Source organism: Camponotus vicinus, unplaced genomic scaffold (genome assembly GCF_025532165.1).
Source record: "Camponotus vicinus isolate PSW18456_S1 unplaced genomic scaffold, iyCamVici1.0 SCAF_9, whole genome shotgun sequence".
Taxonomy (NCBI): Eukaryota; Metazoa; Arthropoda; class Insecta; order Hymenoptera; family Formicidae; genus Camponotus; species Camponotus vicinus.
Genome location: NW_028141981.1, coordinates 16,699,248 through 16,725,138, shown reverse-complemented (window position 1 = coordinate 16,725,138; position 25,891 = coordinate 16,699,248). Strand labels below are relative to the sequence as shown.

The following is a 25,891-nucleotide window of genomic DNA, read 5'->3' as shown; positions in this document are numbered from 1 at the left end:
ACGGAATACGGATATGAAAATTGAGTCCGTTTTTTATCAAAGACATACATGATGTAAAATTTTAAATTAATACATGATATTACAATTTCTGAAAGAAGACTAATAAAATTCAACGATTATTACTAAGCTGTAATTTAGAATGAATTATTAATTGTGTCTTCAATTTTCGATTAACGCTTGAGAATCATTAACATTTTCACGAAATATCTTTTGCGTGTGATATCTGTATCAAGTTTTATTTACAAATTCTAATGATTTTCTCGTAATATTATTATAATATTTTAGATCCACCGAATAGTATATATTCCGTTAATTAAATGTAATCAGTTTTTGATAGAGATATCTTGACTCTCAGAATATGTCACTCACAGACATTTTTAATTATTGATAATGTTCCAAGTCTATTTCTTGACGAAAAAAGAACAATTTTGTATATCAAATCTAATATATTTTTTACTTGCTATAAAAATATCACTTGCGAGTGCATCTTAATGCAGATTATTGAACAGAATAAGATGGGAATAAAGACCATTAAATCCCTTTTACGGATTCATTACTTCAGTTAAACTCGAGACCGTATTCTTGAAATAGACAATTACAATCTATATCGATTGATAAGAAATATTCTTTAAAAAGAAGTTTACTATTACTTTATGACTAATTCTTAGTCTTTATTCTTCGTGCATTAAACAAGATTGTATTCGTTTAGATTGTTTATGAATGGAGTTTGCCATTGATTCGACGAGAAATAGAAATCTCACACTTTCAGTTATTGAAAAGAAGAAAGTTAAGTAAGTGTACACATATGTCATAAGCATGTACAGCTATATAAGCAGATCAATATGCTGGAGTAAAGTTATTTTTACGTCGAGAAAAGTAACTGCACAATTAGGGATACACAGCAATAGATCCAGCGCAAATCTGTCAGACTCTACAATTGTATTTTAAGAAAGTGTGTCCGTATTCCGTCCAACGTAAGGAGATTTGTCGGAAAATATGGTTTCGCGTAAAATATATATTTCGATCGTGCAATTCTTTTGATCCTTCGTAAGAGGCCTTTAACCTATAATCAACGATGTGTCAAACAATACGGGGCAGCTGTCACTGTCCCTGTCTATGTCGCTGTCGTTCGTTATCACCATCTGCCTCGTAGAGCAGCGCAGTAAGTGTAACGACACGCCAATACGCATGCATACGCACACGCGTATAAACGCGTCCGTAATCTACAACAGCTTGGAATTCAGAGTTTCACGCTTATCGCGCGCGCGAGTCTCTCCTTCCAATATTTGTTCGCGGCGAAAGGGGGATCGAGTGACTTTTATCAAATGGCTGTATTGTCGTCGAAAGAATGGACGTCGCTTTCCCGCACGATGCGCTCCTTAACGTCCTTCACGTTCGGATTCGTTAACGGCCGATAAAATATGCGCGCGGCGTTGACACTTTTGCACAACTCACGCGTGTCGACAATTTTGACAGCAGGAGTTATATGGGTATTTCGATGCGTTACCGAAGCCGCTCGGGATAAGACACAATACGCGCGTCGCTGCCAACGAAACATTTTTATAATCGCAACATGTGTACCCGCAATTATATCTGCGATGTCTGCAGTTGAAAGTCAAACTTATCCGTCTGTCACGAGAAATCAACTTTACATGCACGCGAAAGAAAGGACGGAGGCAACTTGCTTGATTAGCTTACTTGCTTGACAGCGGATTGATCGAACGGGATTAAAGTTCGCGTCTCCATTACGGACGATCTTAGCGTTACTCAACCGCGGCACTCCGGTTCTTAATTAATTTTGCTAAAGCTAATTTGCGGCAAGGATAAAAGCAGATTTCCGATGTACCGAATCGCGTAACTTTTTCTCGGTTAGGGAGCGTACTTAAGCCCCGACGACAGAAAGCTCGGATATTTGGTTTAATGAAATCTCGGGATTACGCGATTACGAATTCAGTGGGGCCTACCGGGGGTTTCAAAGTTTACATCCGTCCTTGCTCGCGAAACTTGCGGCATGTCTCGGGGTTTTCGGTGGGAGTTTCCGCCTCGCCTTGAGATACATCTAGAGCTGTCATGCGTCAAACAATACTCGCTGGCACTTTCGTGTACCGTTCATATAAGATTATATAGTATACGTTCAGGGAAATAATTTATTCCGCGAATCTCGAATGGAGCTGAGATGCGTATTTCGAAAAATGTTCGAAAAGCGTGTTTCAAAAACATAAAGTCTGTAATATGCAATGGAAATGTTCAATATAAATTTATAATTGTACTCGGAATAGTACGAAGACATCAGAACATATGTAAATATGTAATTGATACGAAAAACTACCGAGAGATCAAGAAATTAATTTAACCGCTTAATAAGCATATAATGCATAAGGATAATTACAACTATTTGTCAGGCAGCATCGCCTCGAACAATTCAATTATCTCTCTGAGCGTGCAGAAATATTACTACAGAAATAACATTAATACAAAAAGAAAGCAAGTAAGATTACCTCGAGCAATGAATCCCATTACGCACTTTGTCAGCGCATATTCTTCTCCACCGCGTAAAAAAGAGATGATACTTGCTTCTCGAGTCGGAAATGGATTGTCATTGCGCGAGCTTAATCGCTCATTAGCGAGCTTCGCATGTAGACGAAGAGCTCTGATTACATAGCGTTCCCCCTGGAGCGCGATACTCGAGAATCATTCGAGGATCGCTCGAGAATCGATCTAGCGAATCGAGTGATTGGGCCGGGCTCCAAATGAGTCGGCATACATCGGGCTTTAGGAGTCTCGCGGTCGTTATTACGGATCATGTCCCGGTAAGTGTTGGGAATAACGCTCTCCCAAACGGCTGTCGTTGTCAGAAATTCGCCAAGTTTCGGACTGCCACGTTGTGATGTCTTAACGCGTCGTCGTCGTCGTTAACTTTATGCGACGCGAGACAAAACTTTCGTCAGACCTGTGAATTGTCGGGCCTAATCTCTCAGGACACGCGCGGAGAAGTAACGAAGTAGGCTGCATGCGAATAAAGTTGAGAAAGTTTTAACTTTGCGGAGGAACCTTTCACACAAGCGTAGAGACTTGGGAGAAGAAACCTCGATCTAATCGGGCTGCGCCGTTTGCGGAATGAAACATGAGGGAAACTTTCGCGATCGATATATTTCAGAGCAGAAAAGTAACGTCACTCGTCGTGAAAGATACGCGACGGAAACAATGTCGAGTAAGCGATGCGGGCGAAGTAACGGGCAATAAAAACGTGCGGAAAGTAACTCCCTTCGCTTTGCAAAGATTTGGAAATACGGGACAGACTTTTATGGCCTTTGCGTAAAGGAACTGCTTCTTCGCGCGAGACGGCGTTCCTAAGCTCGTTGAAACAAATGTAGCCGAATACCGGCCTATTTGCATACTCATTGTGCCGTAAGTGCTTCACCCTAACGGCGGTGGTTGGTAGATTTCGTAGCAAAACGGGATGGTGCGAGGTCTCGAAAGCACGATGAAAATTGTTAGCACCAGCCAAGGAAGTGTCGCCCGAAAATTATACGTGAAATTAAGTTGCATCGTAAATTCTCCATTCCTTCTAAAAATAATTTTTGTTATTTCGAAAAATTATTTCGATAAATTATTTCATTCTTTCATTGTTTCGTTCTTTCATCGCAACAAGAATTTTTTTGTTTTCGTTTTTCTAGTTTAGATAGAGACTAATGTGATATAAAAAAATACACAAAATATTTTATTTATAAAATAATAAAATTTACAGCTCGTCGATTTTTAAAATCAATGTGGATACAGGAATGACCAATGCGAACCAAAATGCCAATGTTTGTATGAGCGGACAATCCTTTTATTAAAACAATTAACTTTCCGGAACATGTTGACTATTGATTGTAGTCATCTTTAGCCATGCAATTTTTTGTTTACGTTAATAAGAGAGAATTTACGAATATATACAATAGATGCCATATCTCTAATTTAATAAATAAGATTGAATTATTAAATTGTATCTATTATTTGTTGAACGATAATATTTTTAGTGTTTGAATCTCAAAACATACTTTTCTCAACGATTTGTGACTATTCAGTTTGTTTACATGGTCCTAGTTATCAACGAAACAGTTACGAGAACACAGATGGATAGATTTGTCTTCTTTTAATCTTCAAAGTTGTCAATCATTGTCGACGAAAAAAAAAGCTTCGAAAATATAAAATTGTAATATAAGATTGTAATAAATTTCAATAATGATTTGAATTAATAGCTCTTCTTGTTTCATATTTTTATATTAATCATTTGGATTTCTTCTTTTTAATCATATCATCTTGTTTTATACTTGTAAATCGCCATTTAATGCACTTATTTATACTTATATCACTTTATTTATTATATATTGTAATAGAATGAGATGTTATATCGCGAAAAGCATGACAATAAATTCCGCATGCATGACAACACATTTTATGGCTGTTATCTGAACGTGTAAGTACATTCGCAGTAATTTCCGTCATCTTGCGGCCGGTCTTATCAAAACATACAGAGGAATTCCCCGTTAAATCTCTCTAATTTCTTGCAACATCAGTTAAATCTAGCCGCAAAACCGCGAACAATTTTAAAGACGATGCATGTCACATCAATATTTTGCAATCACTTGCGATGAGACGTATATCTAGTCCTACTGATTAAACCGCGACTAAAAAAATACAACTATTATTAATATATAAAATATGTACAATATAATTCAAGTAATGACAAAATTGATATTAATTTGGCTACATCACTTGATCGATAATCAATGATTTTTTGAGCTTCTTAACTCGAGACATAAGATCGCGTATATTTCGTCAGCCAGGCAATGATTGCCGAAAATGGGAAGCACATTGCAATTAATAATATCGGTAATTGGTGTATGCGTACCGCGTGCCGCTGAACTTCAAAGGTCATCGCCTGGTAGCGCGAGTTTAATTAACGCAATCAAATGAAAATATTCATGTACACGCCGACGCTGAGATTGGTGTGCGTGGACGTGTTCGTGTGACGGCGTGAGCCGCCAGCTCATTATGCAAAAGTTCTGTGCGTTTCCCGCAATTTCAATATTCGTTCAATTCCCGAAAGGCTCGCGACTGTAAATCGTGGCATTGACACAGATCGCGCGCTTCGAAATCGGATATAACTCGACTTTTCGATCGGGCATTTTAAACCGCCGTCGAGATCGACGCGTATCGCATGCTATCGTAATTAAAATAGTGTTTCGATAAAACATAATGAATGTAAAACGTTTCATATGCATATTTAATATACTCTCTTTATTTTCTCATATTAAAATAAATGGAATTATAACATGTTTATACATACCAATGAAGAGAATGATACGCACAATTATAAATTTATACCATAACGTATTCGTATATTTAATAGAGCACGTTGAAAATTGTTTTCGTTATTTAATTGGGCGTTTGAAATCACAAAAGTTTCTTGCTCCACGTGTAGCAGATTTCGATACTTTTTTCGGTCATTACGTTATGATTTATTTATAAAATCTAAAATTATTCGAATAATATCGTTCTATCGCCTGAAACTTACATAATTGTTACGTAAGAAAATAGTCATATATTAAACGACATATGTATATTGATTTGTCGTAGATCATAATGCGTTTGTCTCCCTGACATGGAAAAGTTTCTAGTGCCAGCTCAACGTATATATTCTTGCATTTGTTTCCCTCATTTTGCGTAATCACGCGTAATCGCGCGCATTACCGAATGACACTCGATCTAATGTCAGATATTAACACACATCCCGGAAATCGTGCAGCTTTCTGTCGCTAGCTCAGCAGCAATTGGTGTCCTTCGTCATCCCCCTACAATTGTCTCGAGGATGCGAGTGGAGGCTCGCACGGTAATTGCGGATCGACGTATCGCGTTAACGCGTCACGTTCTCCCGCGTTATATCTATACGTGTTTGCGTTTGACGATAAAGCGCAGTCTTTAAGACGTGGGAACACACGCATCTGAACACGTGACCTTCGCCGATATCGATACGATGAAGCGTGCATGGATTGGCGCACTTACAATATCGCTCGCCCTTAATTGAGCAACGTAGAGACATTGTCGCACTGTCATTACTTCCGCACGTCATCCGATTGCTAGTCGCAGAAAAAAATGACATAATTTACTTTTACGCCCCGGGAGGGAAGGGATTATTATTATTTCGTCGTCGTGTCCCTGAGTTATACATGTCATCGACAATTGTCACGACGGGCTATCGGTGATAGACGACAAACTTTTTAAAGTCGGCAATGGATGGAACGGTCTCTACCATCGAAATCAATGCACGCAGCGCTGCTGTGGAAGTCTATAAGAAAATTATTAGCAAATTTATTATTAGCGTTCGATCTGTTCTTCGATACCGGCAAACTCGATAGTTTAATCTCGACATTTATTTCGGTTAAGATATACGATCCTTAAATTACGCTCGATAAATCGTATGCATCCTTCTCTCTCTATAAATATATTTGCGCGCACGTGTGTGTATTGGACTTTTATTATAAAAGAAATTCTTGGGAAAATCACGTTTTACTATACATCGGCAATTATTCTTGCGCTTCTTTCAAGCTGAATTTTACCGGCGTTTTGTCAACGACTTCGAAATTACGCGAGTATCCATCGCGGCGATGGCGAGCGATTTACGAGCGGAAAACGAGCGCGACGCATCGAATTACATGTCGTTACGTCGCGGCTCTTTATACCGCAGGAACGCCTTACGTGCTCGAGTATATCCGCCGTAATGCGAACCGGTATGCACGCGAGCTCGTTCGCCGTGCGCGTACACGCACCCACGTATTGACACTTCTGCGGTGCAGTAGCGTGTGATGCGCCGACATAAACGCGCACGGTTCGTTGCTGCACCTCGATGTGTGTGTGTATGTCACGCGTGCATGTATGTGAAATCGACCACGTGTGCTCGTCGCCGTCGTCGTTTACGCGTTTACGAAGGGGCGCCGGGGGGAGAAGGGGGAGGGCACGGAGGCGCTGTAGCGGGAAGAATCGGTGGACGCATACTAATTAAAAGCCGCATTGTTGCGCGTCGTCGCGAGGAGATGTGCTAATTACATCTCGAAGGAGAGCCTTTTGCGCCTTTCCCTCCTTTCTACCCGCGAGTGAATGAAGCGCGAATCTCGCGCCTGGCTTTCTTTCTTCTCGTCTGAAAGGATCCGGTCCTTCCACGCGTGTCGTTGCCTTGAATCGACTCTTGAGGTACACCTTCGACCCCCTCTCTTCCTATGCATTTTATACGCACCCGCGCGAAAGAACGGTCTCGCAAAATTGCCCATTTCCATTCGCGGAGACTCTGTGCTTGATGAATGTGACGCACGTTTTTCACGTATTATCCGTGATACCGCACGCATAGCATAATTATTATTGTATCTGGGGGAGAAAGATGAATTGGACATACCGCTCGTTAGAGAGAAAATAATTTGTATATTCGGATTTTTAAAATTACCTTTCCTCTGTGTTTAGATTGACGAATGACGCCGTAGCAGAGAGCTGGTTGGTGCGCGGATACCGGGACGCAAGAGGTAAGTCGAAATTAATCATTGCTCTCAAATTGTACGATCGATCGATTGAAATTCAAAATCTTGTCGCGATCGTACAATTTCGAACATAGTCATTGTTAAGTAATATATATATTCACGCTTAAATATTCTCATGGTAGAACCGAATGTCGAATGTTTAACGTTGCCTATTATTTCGGCTACAATTTATTAGCTGCTGCGACTCGATATTAAAAGGAACATTTTGAATACAGCATTATATTGATTTCAAACGTTATGTTTCGTATAGCGTCTTGTAATAGTTGGATGTCAAATTAAAATATTAATAATTTGTAACTTATTCAACATCATATATTCTCTAGCACGATCGCTTTCGATTTTATTATTTTATCTCCCTTTTCTTATTGATTTTCGAAGCGCGATCTATATTTCGTGAAATAATTTTATATTTTACAATTTCCGGCACACATCTATACATGTGTATATGTGTGTGCTTATATATATATATATATATATATATATATATATATATATATATTCATTATAAAAATACAAAATTTTCATGATAACATTATGTAAAAATTTCTGGTTCTTCCGTGAATATATATAATATATGAAAGATGAATATGTTATATGTATAATACACATTTAACTGTGTGATAACAAAGTAGGGAATAGATAATGTCTATATTAAAACCAAGTACCGGACAGTAGATAGCCCGTGTATCCACAAAAATCACGCAAGAAAGCCCACTGTTCTCGCTACTTCCTCTTTCAACTTCCGCGCGGTCCTCATCTTCCCATCCTTGCGGACGAAGAGTCGATGCTTAGAATTTAAAATGCATTTTATATCGTAACCGCGCACCGCATTCTCGTCCACTTCCTCTCCTTTCGTTGTTCTCTATTTCTCGTCGTTTTCTCTATCTTTCTCCGCGTGTACCGAATCCTCCAAGCTTTCCAAGACCCCGACTCTCGTGCCCACTCGTTCAACAGACGAAACATATGTATCTTTATGAACGGTATGTGGAGTAGACAAGTGCATTAAAAACCTCGGGCGTTAGTTGAAGCTTCAAGGCAGAGGAGAGGACGACCGGGTAGCAGGGTAAGCTTGGAGGGCTTGAGAAGGATACACAAAAGAATGCAAAGTAAGAACCACGACCTCCACTAACCTCCTCCCCGGCCAACCACTTCGTATTCTCTTCTAGCCGCACTCTCCTCTCCATTCCCTTTTCCTCCCTCTGTCCTCCTCCCTCGCATACCTGAACAACCCCGTTTCATGCATTCCTCCTGCTCACCCCCCCCCCATCGCGCCGTGTAATCCTCCTCTTCCTTTACCATATCGTTTCTCTTGTGCCGGAGGTTACAACGCATTATCATACAAGGCGACACAGCGCCTCGCCTTCCCTTAATTGTTTTCCCAGTCCCGCGAAGGGGAGGGGACAAGAGCGACCACCCCGTCGACACGTTCTTGCCGACGATCGTCCGCTCAAGTGCGAGAACGGCGCCGAAGAGTGTTTCCTCTCTTTGCACGCGAGTTTCGAAAGCGCGAGAGGCAACGGGGGTGAGAAGAAAGCGCGACAATTTACGAGTGGTCACCGGGGTGTAGTAGGGCGTCGAATTCCTCTCTGCTATCCGCACGAGATCCTTCGTATTCTGCAATGTTCGACATCAAAGGCTCGATGGCGGGGAGGACATTTCGCGCGCTGATGGCTGTGAGTAAAACGAAGGGAAGGGAACGCGCTCTCTTATTGGTGTCTACAGGCGGAAAATATCTTTTTTTCTGTGGTTCGATGAATTCGGGGCCGCAGACATCGCTAGTATCGACGACAAACGGTACTTTTTGTTTGCGGACACGCTCGATTTCGCGATGCCGTACGCACTTTTAACGAGGACGCCTCGTGATCTGGAAACGATATCAAAGCGTTCGTTAATCTTTTTTAATCGCAAATTTTGTGTAAATTACGCGGGAAGATATTAATTCAAATAATGCGTAAATTTGCGTAAATAAAATAAAAAAATTTAGCAATGACATTTATATTATACGTCGACATTTCAAAATTATTGCAGAATACGTCGTTTGGCTAAACGTTCTAGACCACCTTCTACGACTTAGAGAAATTTGACATTAGTCGCATAAAGTCGTAATAAAGGGATAACGGCCTTATGAACTTTGTGGTCGGTTTTCAACATCTGTCTAAGATGAGTCGGTTCACCCCCAATTAACCCCCGATGAGCGAAACATTTCTCAAACTCTCATTAAGGATCTGTTTGCTGGATATACGTATGATTCATTACCCAAAATTTAATTCAAATAATTACGCGATTGATTCTCGTTCAACTTATTTATAATTTCATGAAAATAACAAACCGCAATTTGCTTTTGATTATTTAATATTTCGCCAATCAAACATAGGTATCAATTATTGAGTAAAGCTAAAAATAATCTTCGGGCGGTAAAAATATATAAATCGACTCGGGAAATTCGATCCGGCGTATCTATCGCGCATAATTAAATGTGACTTTCTTAGTTGACAAGACCGGATATTAGATCTACGGCAAAAACTATTATCTGACTGCATGTCTATGCGTGTCGCATGGAATGTAATACCGCATCGAGCGGTTGCAGCGCTAATTGTGTGCATTCCGACTAATCGCCCCTGATTTTACGCGTCGCCGGACATTGCAGCCCCTCGTCAAAGAGACGCTGAATATACATCGGTATCGGGAATCAACGATAAACTTTATCGAGACTGAGATCACGAGTGAGATCATTAGGACAAATTTATGCGAGATCATTAGGAGAAATTTATTCTCGCAATGCGATTCGCAGGGATTCAAGTGTGCGTACGGTATCGCAAACAAAAGCGGAGAAGAGCAGTTTCTTCGCTGCTCCAAACACGCGACACGCAGAAATGTCGAGAATGGATGGATGGAGCATTTACGTCATATCCCACATAAGTGGACACATAAGTACACGTAAGTGTGCACGAAGGCTTATTAATGTGACCGCTTCGTTGTCGAGAAGAGTGATGGGGATAGGAGGCGTGCGTACATTAAATAGCCGTCGAGTACGGAGAATGACAATGGTATATCGGTTTGTTCTTCCGGAACGAACGCTTCCACGTCGTTTTGTACGCGTCGCGACGAATGGGGCCGGATCTTCGGTGACTGGGTCCCCGCAACGCGGTTGGACCCCAGTCGATTATCCTCGGCCAATCACGGTGTAACCAAGGTATAAAGAACCGCGTAACAATTACGAGCGTGGTCTCTGCACGCGATACGTCCGATAAATATAATCGCGCGAGTAAAATATACTTCTTTCGCGATAGACGAAGCGTATCCATCGCTTACGCAAAAATTCTGCCATTGCGAACTTGATTAAATTGAGCTCTCGCATAATTACGATTAATGACAACTTGGAATGATAAAAAGATTCGCAATCTTGTGCGTGACGCAAAATGTCGGGCTCGTCTGTAATTCTGCCTCACGATTGTAGAATGTGACACATATTCCATGTAAAATAATTGTGACAAGAATAACGTCCTCGCATTTGTGTCGCAATTTATGCGACAAGAGCGAAGGGTGGGGAAGCTCTTCGTAAGCGCTCTATCATTCTCGCTTATCGCGCTACTGCATTCCGCCGATCGCTGTTCTCTGCCTTGATCAAGATTCAGGAAAAAAAAATAAAGAATTATGTCGGAATCGTGTCACGGATCCGCACGCGATTGAAATGACGGACGGCATTAAATAAAATACTTTTGATGGAGCTAATGGCAGCTCAAAGATTACGTTCACGGTCGGCGTGCTTGTTTCGCTTAGGCATTTGAGCGCGTGGTGAGCGGAAGGCGATGGATTCTATGCGAAGGAGAACGTGCGAATGTGCCACGTTTATGTAGACATGTATAATGTCGGACGCGAATACAAGCATACGGGTAATTACGCAAATAGATGTGCGCATATGTCGTGCGGGTTTACGAGTCGTCGCTACACATGCGAGGATGACTCCGATCGGTCCTCGATTTGCGCTATCTTCGAATGCCTTGTCGTTACATTACTCGTACTTGTAACATACGTGTAGAAATTTTTAGAAAAATTTTGTAAACAATATTCGATAAATTTAGATTCATAGATACGGCTTTCGCGAATCTATACTTTCAAGATTAAAATCTTTGAAGTTAAATTTTCTCTCCTTCGAAGTTTGTATCATTCTCTTTCAAAGGTGGAAAATAAAAAATATATCTACCCTCGACTAAAGTAGGTGTGTATAAAAAAAAATATAGCGACAAAGAAACGCCGGTTCTTACGAGATATCGCCATTATCGTCCGGCAATATTTCCGGTTCCTGCCCAAGAAGCGTGTTCTCGAAGATAATTCGTTATCGCGCTGGACTTTCTGTCCTTTCCGCGAGCGAAAGAGAGAAGACGATGACGACGGCGGTATTTACGTCGGGACGTCGCGACGAGGGTGGAGGGAGAGGAGGCAGGATAATTAAAGAGAGAGAATAATCCTGAATCAGCGTCATCGCGCAAGCGAGACGTATCCTCGTCGAGCGAGCCAACCGGATGCACATTGTGCGCCGTTCTTTGCGCGTCCTTCTGTTGTCGTGCAAGAAAAATCTCGTTGGTCCCGCGACGCGTTAGCGGAGAAGAATCGGTCTAAATATCATATTCGAACTTCCGGATGAGGCTGCTCCAATTATCACTCTCTGAAAACTCAAGTGCACCGAAGAAGGATAAATATGCTGCTAATCATCTAATTATTTTTCGAGAGAAAAACATTTTTTTGACAGTCTGATGATTATTTTTGACAGATTTATAATTAACGAGTGTACTCGAAATACTTTTGAGCATCGATTATCACGGATTTTATCATTGTATAAATATATCTAATTAACCCTAAATTTGGTATCCTAGAAAGAAATTTTCAAGTTTTAGTTGTAAAAGTAAAGGATGAAGTTTTTAATCAAAATCAATCATTTATTCAATCTCCATATTTTGACTTTAATCTCTCAAAGTTTTTTCATATCGGAATGATGGGTGATTTTATGGAGTCGATAATAATGTACGTATCAGCGTTCCGACACGCACTTCTTGAAATTCACAGTGTATAAATATATCGAATAATCAACCTCAAATTTTCCACCGTTACTGTTGTTGTTGAAATGGAGCATAAAGTATACGAGTAATTTCGACACATACGCAACAACTAATTAAGCGCGTACGCGTATCGACTCGGTCGAATTAAATGAATGAAAATCGCGTATAATGACAGTGTATCGTGCAATACCAAAAAATGAGGAATCACCGTTTTTCATACACTACACACGGAAGCCATTCATTAATTAATTATACGCGCATCGCTCTCATGTTTAATCAATGAACCTGCATTTATCGCGTGCACTGAATAAACGCGTGTATTTTGCGCTCTTTGGATAAAGGGTATTAATCGTAACACGTGGAATTTTATATTTACTTTCGCGAACGTTGCATTCATGTTTGCATTACACGTCTGAAATGCAATGCTACTCTTCATAAATACATTTACTTAGGTTCGCTATATCTATATCTCGCATCGCGTAGCGCTATCAATTCTTTCTCGCAACGAGAAAACCCGATTAAGAATTTCTAGATAATAAAATTGAATAATTTCGAGAGGCCGCATTGTTCGTGGAACGCAAATGACGATGAGAATTAAGTCGCGAATGCGGATTGAGAATCCTCAGAATCGCGAGAGGCTGTCTCAGAATCGTGAAAGGATGGTCATCAGCCTTCTCGATGGCTACGAAAGAATTTCCGGAAAGCCGGAGAACTCGACGGACTGCAGCTATGTACCATCGAAGAGAGCGTAGCGTCGAGCCGAACGAAGCCGGTTCGTCTCACGATATAAAACAATATTGATTGGTCGTACAATGCGGGTGGATTATGGGGTGGGTCGCTCCCGGGGGTGGAGGGTGGACCACGATGCATTGTGCTTGCTGTGCGTCCGGTCAAACTTTTCATCGTCCCTCGCACCCTCTCTCGCGCGTCGTGCGCTCGCGCGCGCGCGCGATCCCTCGCCCTTCTCTCCGCTCGCTCTCAGCCGTCCTCTCTGTCCCTTCGTCCTGTCCTCTCCTCGTCTATCCGTCCTCCCCCTCCCACGTCCGATAATTATTGCAGTCAGCCTCTCTCTCTTCCTTCGATTCCTCGGTTCTTTCCAATGGCCACGTCAAGCTTAAAAGCTGCGAGCTCTACGAGCCGTTCCGCGGGCATCCAGCCGTCGATGCGCGGCGGTGTAGTGCCTAGCTGTCGCCGACACGCGCTGCTATCCTCCTCGTGCAAGATGTGTGCGTGCGCTGCATTTATACCTTTATCCTTGATACGTCCCTCTCTGTCGTTCGCAGACTCCTGTTAATGGCCGAAGTGGCGGCGTCTTATTCACTCTACGCCCGGCTTTAATCGATGACATTTTTCTCTATCACGGTTTAGGATTAGATCGCACTACGAGATAATTAAACGCTCAGAGACAGTGAGGTGGAATTTTCGAAATTTTATGGAATAATATAATTTAGACTTAAAAAATTAGAAATAAAATAAAGAAAAAATACGAGAGAATTAATTTATTAATATTTGAACAAATAAATATTAATGTCATGGAACAAGACAACAATTTTTGGCAAATCTACTGAAAAGCTTTTCCGCGTGAAACATTTTGAATTACTCGCTTGGATCCGAGAGACTGTCCAAGTATCGTCTAGTTGCACAATAACCGTGATACTTCTGGACTCATGTACCGACCGGATATCCTGCAAGTACGCAGAATGAGGAAAATTTTCCGGTTCACGATTGTTTCGTGTTTCTCGAGACTTTGCGAATATATCAACAAAAGGCGAGAAAATGAAGACGGTGTACGAACTACTTACATGCATGTTGAAAGTTAGAGATTTCGAAACTACGAGAAGAGCATGATGCGAGAAATGCTTCTCCATTTTTTGCACAGCTACTAACGTTTATATCGTGACAAAAATTGTACGTCGTGTTTTATGACATACGTTTTGAAATAATAATAAAGACGTAAGAACAAGAAATTCATTTAAATATTCTTGTCACGACATATTTCTTCATCTTTAAAAACTGAAGAAGATGTATAAAAGTTTTTAATACAATCTTTAATCCTACTTTATCGCAATACTTTGCTACGATTTCATCCGCGATATTCAACTCGCTTTTTATCGGTAAGATAAACTATTCCTTTTTGAACGAAGTAAAGCCCGTTACTTTTACCCCCTGAACGGAAATGAGGGAAACGAGAAGAGCTTCGATTTGCTTCAGGATTGTTTCGCGAATTGTTCGACGGGGCTCAAGGCTGAGGCATCGAGTAGGGAAGAAGGTGGAAGGGTGGACATTCTTGGGGCTCGTGTGTAGAGCGCGTTCGGCAATTTATTTCTTGCCGGATCTCCTGACCACAGGATGTCTGACAAGGGTAGTGCCGAGGTTCATTCCCGAACGTCCCGACGGCTCTTCCGCGCGAGGCAACTATTTCCGAATCAATTAAACTATCGGAGCGACCGAGTGTGCAATTGAACCGTTAATTAGCAGCTGCCCCGCGCGTTCGCAAATCCTGCAAATTATTACACCCGGATAGACACACATTTACTCGGGCGTCAACTCAAACTGTCGAAATATTACATGGCTATTACAAGAACCTCGCTGTAAAAAAAAAACGTGTACATTTTTCGATGAATTAATGTAGATTAATTCAGCAGCATAGGTCCAGAACAATGGTATCTGCCTGAATACGCGATATATTATCGAAATCTATTATAGAATGAGGTTCGTCAAAGTGTTTTGTGAGGAAGGAACAGACTCCCGTCCGGCGGAAAACAGGAAAGAGAAGTGCAAAAAAAAATCGTTGGGCTGTGTCGTGAGCTTTGGAGCTCCATCAAGCCCTTCGAAGAGTTATGAATAAGGGATGAGCTCGCGGCGTGTGTGCATGGCGTGCACCGACAGAACGGCCGCGCACTCACACGCGTCCACGCGAGTTTTAAGCTCGATTGTATGACGGTAAACGAATAAATGTGCAAATTTGACGAACCAGCCTGGCTCTCGCTATTCGAAAATACGTAACGCACACGCGTGCGCCGGTACACGCGGACGTATGCCGCGCACGAGTGACCAACACATACGTGTCGCGTTGCACACACGCGTCCCCGATCGTGGTGACACGTGCATGCACGCGCATCTCGGTGCATTGAGTGTGCTTAGGCCACCGTCTGCGTGTGTGCGAGCGTACGTGCCCCGCGTGCCAGCGTGTACGTTGCTGACGCGTTTGTGTGTGAGTGCGTACGTGTGCGTATGTGTGTGTGTAAACGGGAACGTGTGGTCGGGGTGGACTAGGAACTCGTGCGTATGCGTACAAAATACGAACTCCCAGGCCGGCGAACTGGGCGTTCCTATACGCTGGGCCGTGAATAAAAATAATTAACGGAGAATATATACGAATGTCGAAGCGCCGATTGATTTACGGGAGTGTGCGAAGGTTCGAGGCGGGACCCGTAATTTCGCAAAAACCGCGTATCTGCGGGCTCGGCCTCGATTTTTGTTTTTACCCCCAGACCAACCAGCGCGGCCGATCGACTGCACGCGTGTACGTGCGTAGGTGGTTTTTTTTTTCACTACTCGTCGCTCTTCAAACTGGTCCGGCCCGGCGGTCCATGATATTCCACGGATTGCCACGGATATTACGGATAATTAAGCAATGGATTTTTGAGTTTAATCGAGTGCATAAATCGAATGCACTCGCCGATACTATGAGATGCTTCAGTTCAAACAATCATTCGCTCGTCGTTGAAAGGTTTTTATTGCGAATTCGTCGAGTTATGCGAACGGAACGGAAACGGAATTGGCTGTCTTTCTTTTATCTGGTATCTCTCTCGTGAACTCCCGTCGCGGAATTTATCTAATTAATGAGATCTCCGCGAGATACGATGTATCAACCGCGTACAATTAAATGCTTAGCCTGCTTGAGATGAAGCGAATTTTAATTAAGCGAATGTTTGAGCGCTAATTTTAAAAAAGGTAAAACGGACCTCTCCACTTTGTGTCGCATGCGGAATTAATCGAGTACAATTTTTGACAAATCATTGTCGTAACCGCCAATTTCGTGCGAATCGATAAACGGACATATAAACAACCGGCCAATATGAGGATAGGTCGAGAATCGCGCGATGTCGCGCCAATGTGTCCAGGTGCACAAATTTACAGGTAACGAAAGGCAGATGGTAACTACCCCACCGTAATAACGCGCGGTTTTACTTGCAGCGCCCACCCTTAAGAGGCGACGCGAGTCGGCCCATTGATAAATCCACAATATAAGTAATTTATCGTGCTGTAAAAATTATGTCACTTCTATAAAATAAATTACGAAAAAATTATCTTAAAAAGTATTTTTTATTCATTAAAACAATATTTAATTATTGTACTATTGTATTATATATATAATATCAAGTTGGAAGCATTATATGTGATCTTATGAAAATATAAGTGTATTCGGATGAAAAATTGTTCATCATTTAATTGATTATATTTTTTTAATATTTTTAATATTTTTATTTACATTTTTTATATTTTTATTTATATTTTTTATATTTTTTTATCATTTATAATTATTTTAAATCGGCACAATTATTATTTTGTAAGCAATCTTTTTTGTTTTAAAACAGATTCTTATGGTTCGTTTTACATCACTATTGAGTGCATTTGTATTGATAGTAAAAATATTAAATGGAATTCATGGAAATAATGATGGTGGTTTAACGTGGTAACATAAATCCCGCAAACATAGAAATAATGCAGAGATTCGATTTACTCGACGTCGTTGAACTTTCGTCAGGACAAGAATACTGTTGAGTTGCGCGTTCTCGTTAGAAAAATATGCTAGCCGCAAGTAACTCGGTCACCAAACAGTTGCCGTGATAAATAAGCAAAAGCCGCGTCGTCTCTGTCAAGAATTATAAAAACTGTCTTTTAATTAAAGGAAATTCTCTCGGGAAATTTACTTCTCTGAAATCCTCTCGTATAATATGGCAGATCTCTTACCGTAAAACCGCGATGTTCCTTGCATTATTTGTCGTTTACAAAGACGCGAGAAATATAAGCGACTTAATGCTTCATCAACTATCATGAAAAACAATGTAAAAGTTTAAAGATCTGAAAACGACTAAAAAAAGAAAGATATTTTTTACATCGATATAGCAAATGGATGCATCGTGTAGACATACTAGAGAAGCGCGTTGAAAAGGAAGCGTTGAGGGCTTTTCACCCCCATTTTCTCATAAGTAAGAGACCACGTACGAGACCATATTCCGTGTAGGTAGGTCTACAGGTGTCAGCTGACAATGAGTCGTATGTATGTCCTCACGAGTCTACGTGCAATATACGTTCATCTAGTACAACATTGAAGATGAGAAGAAGGATTCGCATGTAGGTACTCTTCTTAACAACGAAGAAGTTAATAAGCATTTTTAAATCTTCATATTGGAGGATGAAGGTGAGAAAATAAGCGTTCGAAAATCGTGAGAGAAATTTCAGCGATGTTAAATTTTTTTGTTCGATCATTTATAGCAAAAAGCTATGAATGATATTACAAAGATGTTACATGTCTCGCATATGTGTCAACGTTTGCAAGGAAATTATCTGATTCACTCGACTCTATTTTTGAATTATTTTAATCTTCTCTTTTTAAAGTTTCATCATTTATATAAACATCAAAGCATATAAAATTTTTGAAGTGATTCTCTTTCATGCAATATTCTCTTGGTATACATTATTTTAAAATACATTTTGTGAAATAATGTCTGCTGTATTTTTCAATAATTTTCTATTTACATTTCAATGTATAAAATATTACGATTACACGGCACTCTTGCGGAAGAATGAGACAAATGGACATTTTGATACGAAAGATGCAGTCCGTGATAGAAGTACGTTCATTCAACTAGACGTTCTCGAATTAAGAAGTCTATTATCCCCGTAGCATTGTCTCCATCGTACCAATTTCGGCATCTGCTCAATGGCAGCTGAAGAAGAAGAAGAACATCTCAAATTACTCCCGCACGACTCTCATCATTTGGTTTCTCTGTTTCGTACCACCCTCTCCTCCCTCTCTCCTTTAACATTCGGCTCGTGCGCACTAGCCGTCTGTCGATAATCCCGAGGAATCCCAAAAAGGCTCATCATCATCTGCTTATAGGTGGCTCACCGCTGTCTATTTACGATGAGTATATAATGCCAAACCGCCTCTGTTCGTGGCGTTTTGTGGACAAACAAAATCGGCGATCTCCTTTTCATTTCGCTCGTGGATAGATTACGCATTCTCCCTCCAAACCACCCCCTCAACTGGTGGTCCTTTTGTCAATGTGCGCTCGAGCGTCACAACCGCATTCTGCATATTTTGAATCTGTGCAAGATCGCCCGCTCCTTTCCGCCGCGATTGTTGCCGACAAGAAGAGGAGGAAAATCGGGCCAGATGATCGAGTGGCATACGAGTTCCTGTCGATCACCGGAAGAACGTCGGTTACCTCCGGGATGTTGACATAGCGGTGCAGTGATGCTGTTAAATATTTATTCCGGTGGGGGACACAATACTCTCTTCCGCCGTCTTATGAAGAGACCCGAGTCTACAAAAAGCGCACATGCTATTAAAAAGTCAGGCAAGGTTGATCATCTCTTAGGAACCGATCGATATCCGATTGAGCGATCTATTTTTCGCAAAACGCAAAACGTGACGATCGTTCCTTCCGGTTAAATTGAATAGTGCGCGAAAGTCTAGTAAACAGCTTTCACAAAGTAAGTTTCGAGATTCGACTTTTAAAATCTATAAATATAAATATAATTGTATAATACTGGTGTGATATTTGGTAGATAATTATTAAAGAAATTTAATATTTTATGAATTAATAACTAATAAATGTTGCAACATACATTTATTCTCAAATATTTAGCTATATTAATTTGATGTGATAATTAAAGAAACTGGCGACTTTCTAGATGTGTGCATGCACATGTATCGTATAAGTGCACATTGTCAACGGGGAGGGTTTTGTCTTCACTTCCGAGTAATTTCCTCCTAACGTCAATTTTCCTGGAGATTACTAACCCTTCATGGTACGTTCGAGCGCCCTCTGGGAAAACAAAGGTGTCACTTCTTCAAAGAGCTCTTGTTCTTCAGCTTTCCTTTTCTTCGCACTCTGTTCGGTCCTTTTTTTTCTGTCTCTTTCTTTCTCTCTTAACTCTTGTTTTCTCTCTTGACCGTTTTGCTATTTAGAGACCTCTCCCTATCTATCCATGTACGTATTTTGTCCCGAAAATTGTTTGAAAAATTTTTAATTTTCTCTTAATCATCTCGTTTTCATTTCTCAAGAGAATAACTTGACTTAGCATAATTAATGCCATTACATTATTAGAGCGATGCCAATTTATTTAAAAATTTGATTATTATTTGTAATTATTAAATTTAATTATGCAATTGTGTCATCCAAGCGCATCCGGTTTTTTTAATTTCCAGAATCTTTATTCGCGCTACTCTTTCTTCTTCTCTTAAAAAGACACTTTATCTCCTGAGGGACGGCGTTTCAACAGGTTACAAGACGCCGTGAAACGTCTTCGCTCCGTTTACCCTTAAGAAATGTCTCGTCCCTTTTCAGCTTTCTCAAACCCTAAGGAAGTTCGCTCATCCCACGCCGTTCTTGAGTAAATCGTAAGTTTTCTCGATCCCTACTCCCAAAGAGATCCATCCCTCGAAGATTTTCCGGGCCGTGGGCTACGGAGGAACCTGTTGATGTAAAGAAACGTCCCGCTGGCGAAACTCGGAAGAAAGGACAAACGTTTTCTTACGACGATGTCCCTTACTCCTGGTCGAGCTTCCTTCTCCACCTCTCCTATAATTGTCTAGGGAACAAGATATCAACTTGTTGCTGTCGGTATTGAGCGAGGGCCAAGGCTCTAGAGGTTAGAGGGTTGGTTTTATTTTATTATTTAGACACGGCACGCGAGACCGGGCTATCCTCTTTCTCTTCTGTGTTCTTCTTCGTCTCGGAATTAGCCGCGCTTTATTTTGGCTTCATATATTACAAACTACGCATCAAACTATTATACATCGACAAGAAATGCGATAAATCAAATCATATCATAGAAGAATATATTTTTTCTTTCGTTCGGATACGATCTCATTTTTATAAGCCGATTTATGCAACCGCGCGTATCACGCAATGTTTGAAAAAGTTGCTCTCTTCCAGTAATTTGATCAATTTAGATCAGTAAAATTTCAATCATATTGAATAACACAATATTTAATCAGTAAATATTTGATGTGGTTCATTATAATACGATTTAAATACATATTATATATATTTAATGTTATAATTTAAATTTCTATATAAATTGATTATATAATTAAGAGACAATCTATTATTAAAGTTGATAATATTTTTCATAAAGATCGCTATTTATCACAGAAATTTATAATTTTACCAATTCCCTTTATATTTCAATTCGATTTCCATAAGCCGAAGTGATTATAGTCTCTAGATAAAATATACACCAAAATTATGGTGCTTTGCGTTATTGCACGAGATAAGAGATTAAGAGAGAATCGTCACGTGAGAATTTGCGCCCAAGATTTCTTACGTGATGTCCTCAAGATACGTGTTTACTTGGGAACACTTGTTGAACATTGAGCTAAGATTGTCCGAGCTAAGAAGCCACTTGTTGCTTCGTCCTTCCTAGGAAGGAAACCTGGGTCCCGTACCAGGATACTTAACACTGATAACCGCAGAAATCCTACGAATCTTTAGCAAACCACTTGGATTTATACGTTACCAGCAAAATGCTCTTTATACCTTATTTTATATCATTAAAATATGCTAACATTTTAAAAATTGTATTAGAAATTCTAATACTTTGATATATGATAGATTTAAATGTAAATTTCTCTCTGTGACTTTTAAAGGAGAAAAGTCTTTCTTATAATAAATTTATCTTTCCATTCAAATTGATCTTCCCGTTATGATCGAAATATTCTATTATTGCTTCGATTATACGAAGGGGGCGTCTCCTGAGGCAGGGGCCACATGTTTCTAGCTTGCTTTCAGATACAACCGAATCTCTCGTGCACGATAGAGGCTTTAATCGAATATGTAGCTAGTTATCAAATACTAACTTTAGATATGGAAATACGACTTTATTCTCAAGGGACAACAATGCGCGATAGAGATACATTTGATGTATAGCATCCATAGAACATATGTTTAATTGTAAGAGAGTTATATTTGTATAAACTTTATAGATATCCGTATTGATTTATTCGTATCGAGTCGTATATATTTCAGATTTTTAATCTGTACAAACATAATATTTTTTTATTTATCATATTAATTAACATTTTACTTTGCGTTTTATCGAAATCACATCGTTTAAGAAAAAAAAAATTAAAATCTAGAATTTTTATATTTTCTATTTTTTTTGGCGCGAAAAATATGTTTATTTATATATCGAGATTGCTGTTTGTTTGCTTTTTGTTGGACACACACGGGAAAGAGAGAATGAAACAATTGCAACATAATCTGTATCGATTTTGGTAACGCGAATTAATAAATTTCCAGAGAGTTAACACGTTGAATAGGAAACTTAAAAAAAAACATAGGCTCGCCTTGAGTCTTTTGCGATGATTAGATTCTGCCACGTGTCTATTGTACCATCCATCAATGCGACGCCCCTTTTTCGGATGCACGCGCATGGCACGCATACATGCTCGCGCCTTAATCACGCATAGAACGTAAGACGAGAACCTAAAAACTAATCTCATCGAGGATATTTCGCTTGACTAAAACTAGTCTTTATAAGCTTTTGTTGCGGTGGAAAATCAATAAAAGGGCTTAGTTGCATTATCATTAAAAAAAAAATAAATAAATATTTCTTGCAAAAAAGCGCAGTATTATTATAAAATTATTCACAATCTCTAGACGCTACTTGAAAGCTTGGAAATTATTAAAATGAGTTTACAATAAATAATAAATAATAAAATATAAAAATATGCAAGAAAATCAGTTTGATTATTTTCGGACTCAAAATGCCAAATAACTAATGATCAATGATTATATTATTCTGTATTTTACAAATGAGTATTTTAGATAGTTTTTCGTACAACACAAAATGATGCAACGTGCACAATGAATGACGCGTATAATATATAATCCATATCCAGAAATATCATGTCAATGCTCGAACAAGCGTATCGAGGCTAAATTGTCAAAGCTGGCTCTACCTAACGAGCGCGTACGCTTTACGCGATCGCAGCGCGCGCGTAACAGGAAACTAATTATAAATCTGTTTCCAACAACGCGTCGCACGTTATAACTGCTCGCAGCGCGTTGATACATCGGCGTGCGTACTTCTCTTGTGTGCGGCACATTAGAAACTATTTTTAAGTCTATCAACGCACACAAAACGCCGTAACGCGCGTAACGACGACGGAAAAGAGTTTAACGCGGGTACGCAAGAGCGTCGAGAGCATTTGCGCACGATGGCCGCGATCGTAACGCGCTTTCCAGTAAAGGACTCTCGTAATCGTCTAATCGCCGTAGAACGGCACCGAAGTGCGCTTCAATCGCGATCGCGCACAACACGATTTGCCACCCCATCGCGAGAGGGGAATGTCTGATTGATGATTAAGGGGCGATGGACGGAACGAGCGCGAGAGTCAGGGAGGTAATCTTGGCCGGACAAAGATTTTCATCGAGACATTCGGATTTGATTTTCAACCCCATCATTTTGTCCCCACCGCGTCGTAGAGACAAGAGTCGGGGGTGGAGCGCGACGACTCCGCCATGTCAGAGAACGATCGACTCTTGGGTTTGCTTTTATCGGGTTACGCAACGTCCACGAAAACCAGTCGGCTAAGTTCTTTGTCTACAAAGCCATCTGTCACCCCGAAGTGCTCGTGTGAGGGTGTGGGAACGATGCGTGGGCGGCGGCGCGGCGCCGATACGTGTGTTCGTCGCGCGTTACGCGTATCTCCGTGTTCCCCGTGTCTCTGTGTAAACGCACGTGTGTGAACGCTAGCCGTACGCCAATATGTGAGATACGATCGAGATAAAAGCGAGATAGCGCGACAAGTATAAGCGGACCTTTGGGACGTGTATTGAGTATTGATTTTCTCCGTGCGGAGCGTTACGCGCCACGGGTTAAGCCGAAACGCAACGAAGTTTATTAATCTCAGCGAATGCGTCTGCCTGTCACGGTAAGACGCGCACAAGATTTCCATCGTTTCTAAAAAAAAACGCGGATTATTCGCCGAGGATTCGTAAAGACAAAATTCGCGAAAGTGTTGCAGCAATTGTGATTGATTTGGAGAGATTTCTCTGTGTGAGATTAAAATTGAACGGTTATAATATAAAAATTTACGACCTTGTTTAAATATATAAACTTTTCTACTGAAACTATTCTATTATCTCTTTGTATAACGCTGCTGATTAAATTCACTTTGTAACTTAAATCTCGGAGCTGCATAAACTGGTTAATTCTGGAGAGTAGTGACGGTCCTCCTGGAAAGGAACGTTGGAAGATGGATAGGGAAAGAACGGGAAAGAGAGAGGGCATGGCAGGGAGAGCAGCTAATACATCATAAACTTAGGAACAAAGAGAAGAGAGGATGTGTCGCCGGAGAATCCACAAACTCCGGCATCCTCGCGACAAAACTTTACCTATTTGTTAAGTCTTGCCGGGGCCGAAACTGTCTCAGATACTGGCATCGAACAGTACCTCACACCTACGACCTCCTTGAATCTAGTCCTCCTCCTGACTTCTACTTCCTCGATCCTTCCCTGTGCATTCCAGTCGAAACAATGCAGTGGATGCGAAAGTACATCGTCATATCCAATGCTCCGAATAATAAAGTCGAGTCATCGATGTCGAGATGCACGATATTGCGCTAACTTTTTACCGTAGATATTATTTATGCGCATAGCGAGCTATCGCGCGTTATAAATATAAATAAATAGACACATGCATATACATATTAAGATTATATATAAAGGGAAGCGGTTTAAAAAAGAAACAAAATTTATTATTAATGTAAATATACGAGATACTTTTTCATACAATTCTCTACTTTATGTACATTTCCAATAAAATGACCCGTTGCAGGAAAATGCTTTTATTTTTAACTGTAGAGTATATTGCGAGGAATCTCGGCAGAATGCGGCGCTATATTTATATCGCCTCGATATTTATGCGCGATCGAAATTCGTGAACTTTGGCACGTATGACGCGAAGCAAAAGCTCGTCGGCGACACGCGCGCGTTGCATCCGTGCGACTGTGTTGGGGATAGTGGCGAGCTTTGGAGAGAGGGTTTCATTGTGACGACAATATCGCCTTAGGCGGCATTGGCGACGTAGATATGCAAATTTCGAGGAGTACGGTTTAGCTCTCTGCAATTTCACTTTTATAGATTCGTTAATGTTTCATCATGATTTTTGAAAGTTTACTGTATAATAGTTTTTTTTATAAAATTGTTATAGTTGTGAGAATTGCCCGAATAAAAGGAGGAGATTAAAATGAGCAAAAATTAAAAAACAAAAAATATCCTCTTGTAAATTTTTATAAAGATTAAAAAAATTTGGGAAAAATTCGAGAATTGATCATTTACTAAAGATATCATACAATAAAATAATAATGCAATTCAAAGTTGCAAATGATGTATATTTAGATTTAATTTAATATTTAGAGATTTAACTAACAAAATTATTTTTTTTTGTTTCAGGGGACGGCACCTTTCGCACCGCCACGGCAACGAACAACGTAAGTACACTAAATTAACGCGTTAGAGTTCCAAGATAGAGAATCTTTCTTCAGAAAACTGTTTTTCGTTCACACGAGACAAAACGAGACAAACGATCGACATATTGTAATCGTGATCAATTCTACGCCAATGCATGCATATATGACTGTCGAGTTGGGGGTTGACAATGTATCTCTGAGTCGTGGTTGTTTTGTCGTCGTGCGACGTCAGTGATGACGCTGAGCGTCCAATCGGTGGAAGAAGGATGTCAATGGAGGGGAGAGAGGTAGAAAGAAAAGGGAGAAAATCGAAGGGGAAAAGACGGAGACGCTTTAAGGTACATAATCATGCTTGCTGGCTTCTTCCCTAATAAAAATCTCACTGTCAGTTTGTTCCCGGATCGACCCCTACGCGTGCCCCACGTTGTTACGATGATACACATACGCATCACGTAGACAAAAGTGCATATGCAACTGACAACGAAACTTTTACGATGCACTCTTCGCTCTTCGTGGATCGGAGATCTGGAATGGATCGGGAAAGA

At 40.4% G+C, this 25,891-nt stretch overlaps 1 pseudogene across 1 annotated transcript in view; it reads left to right on the top strand.

Annotated features, from left to right (window-relative positions):
* Positions 1–25,891, top strand: part of LOC145977089 (uncharacterized) — a 98,662-nt pseudogene that overhangs the window by 30,703 nt on the left and 42,068 nt on the right. Inside the window, exons 4-5 of the transcript XR_014440408.1 lie at positions 7,501–7,559; positions 25,330–25,367. The product of XR_014440408.1 is annotated as an uncharacterized LOC145977089 (transcript). The remainder of the gene's footprint in view (positions 1–7,500; positions 7,560–25,329; positions 25,368–25,891) is intronic.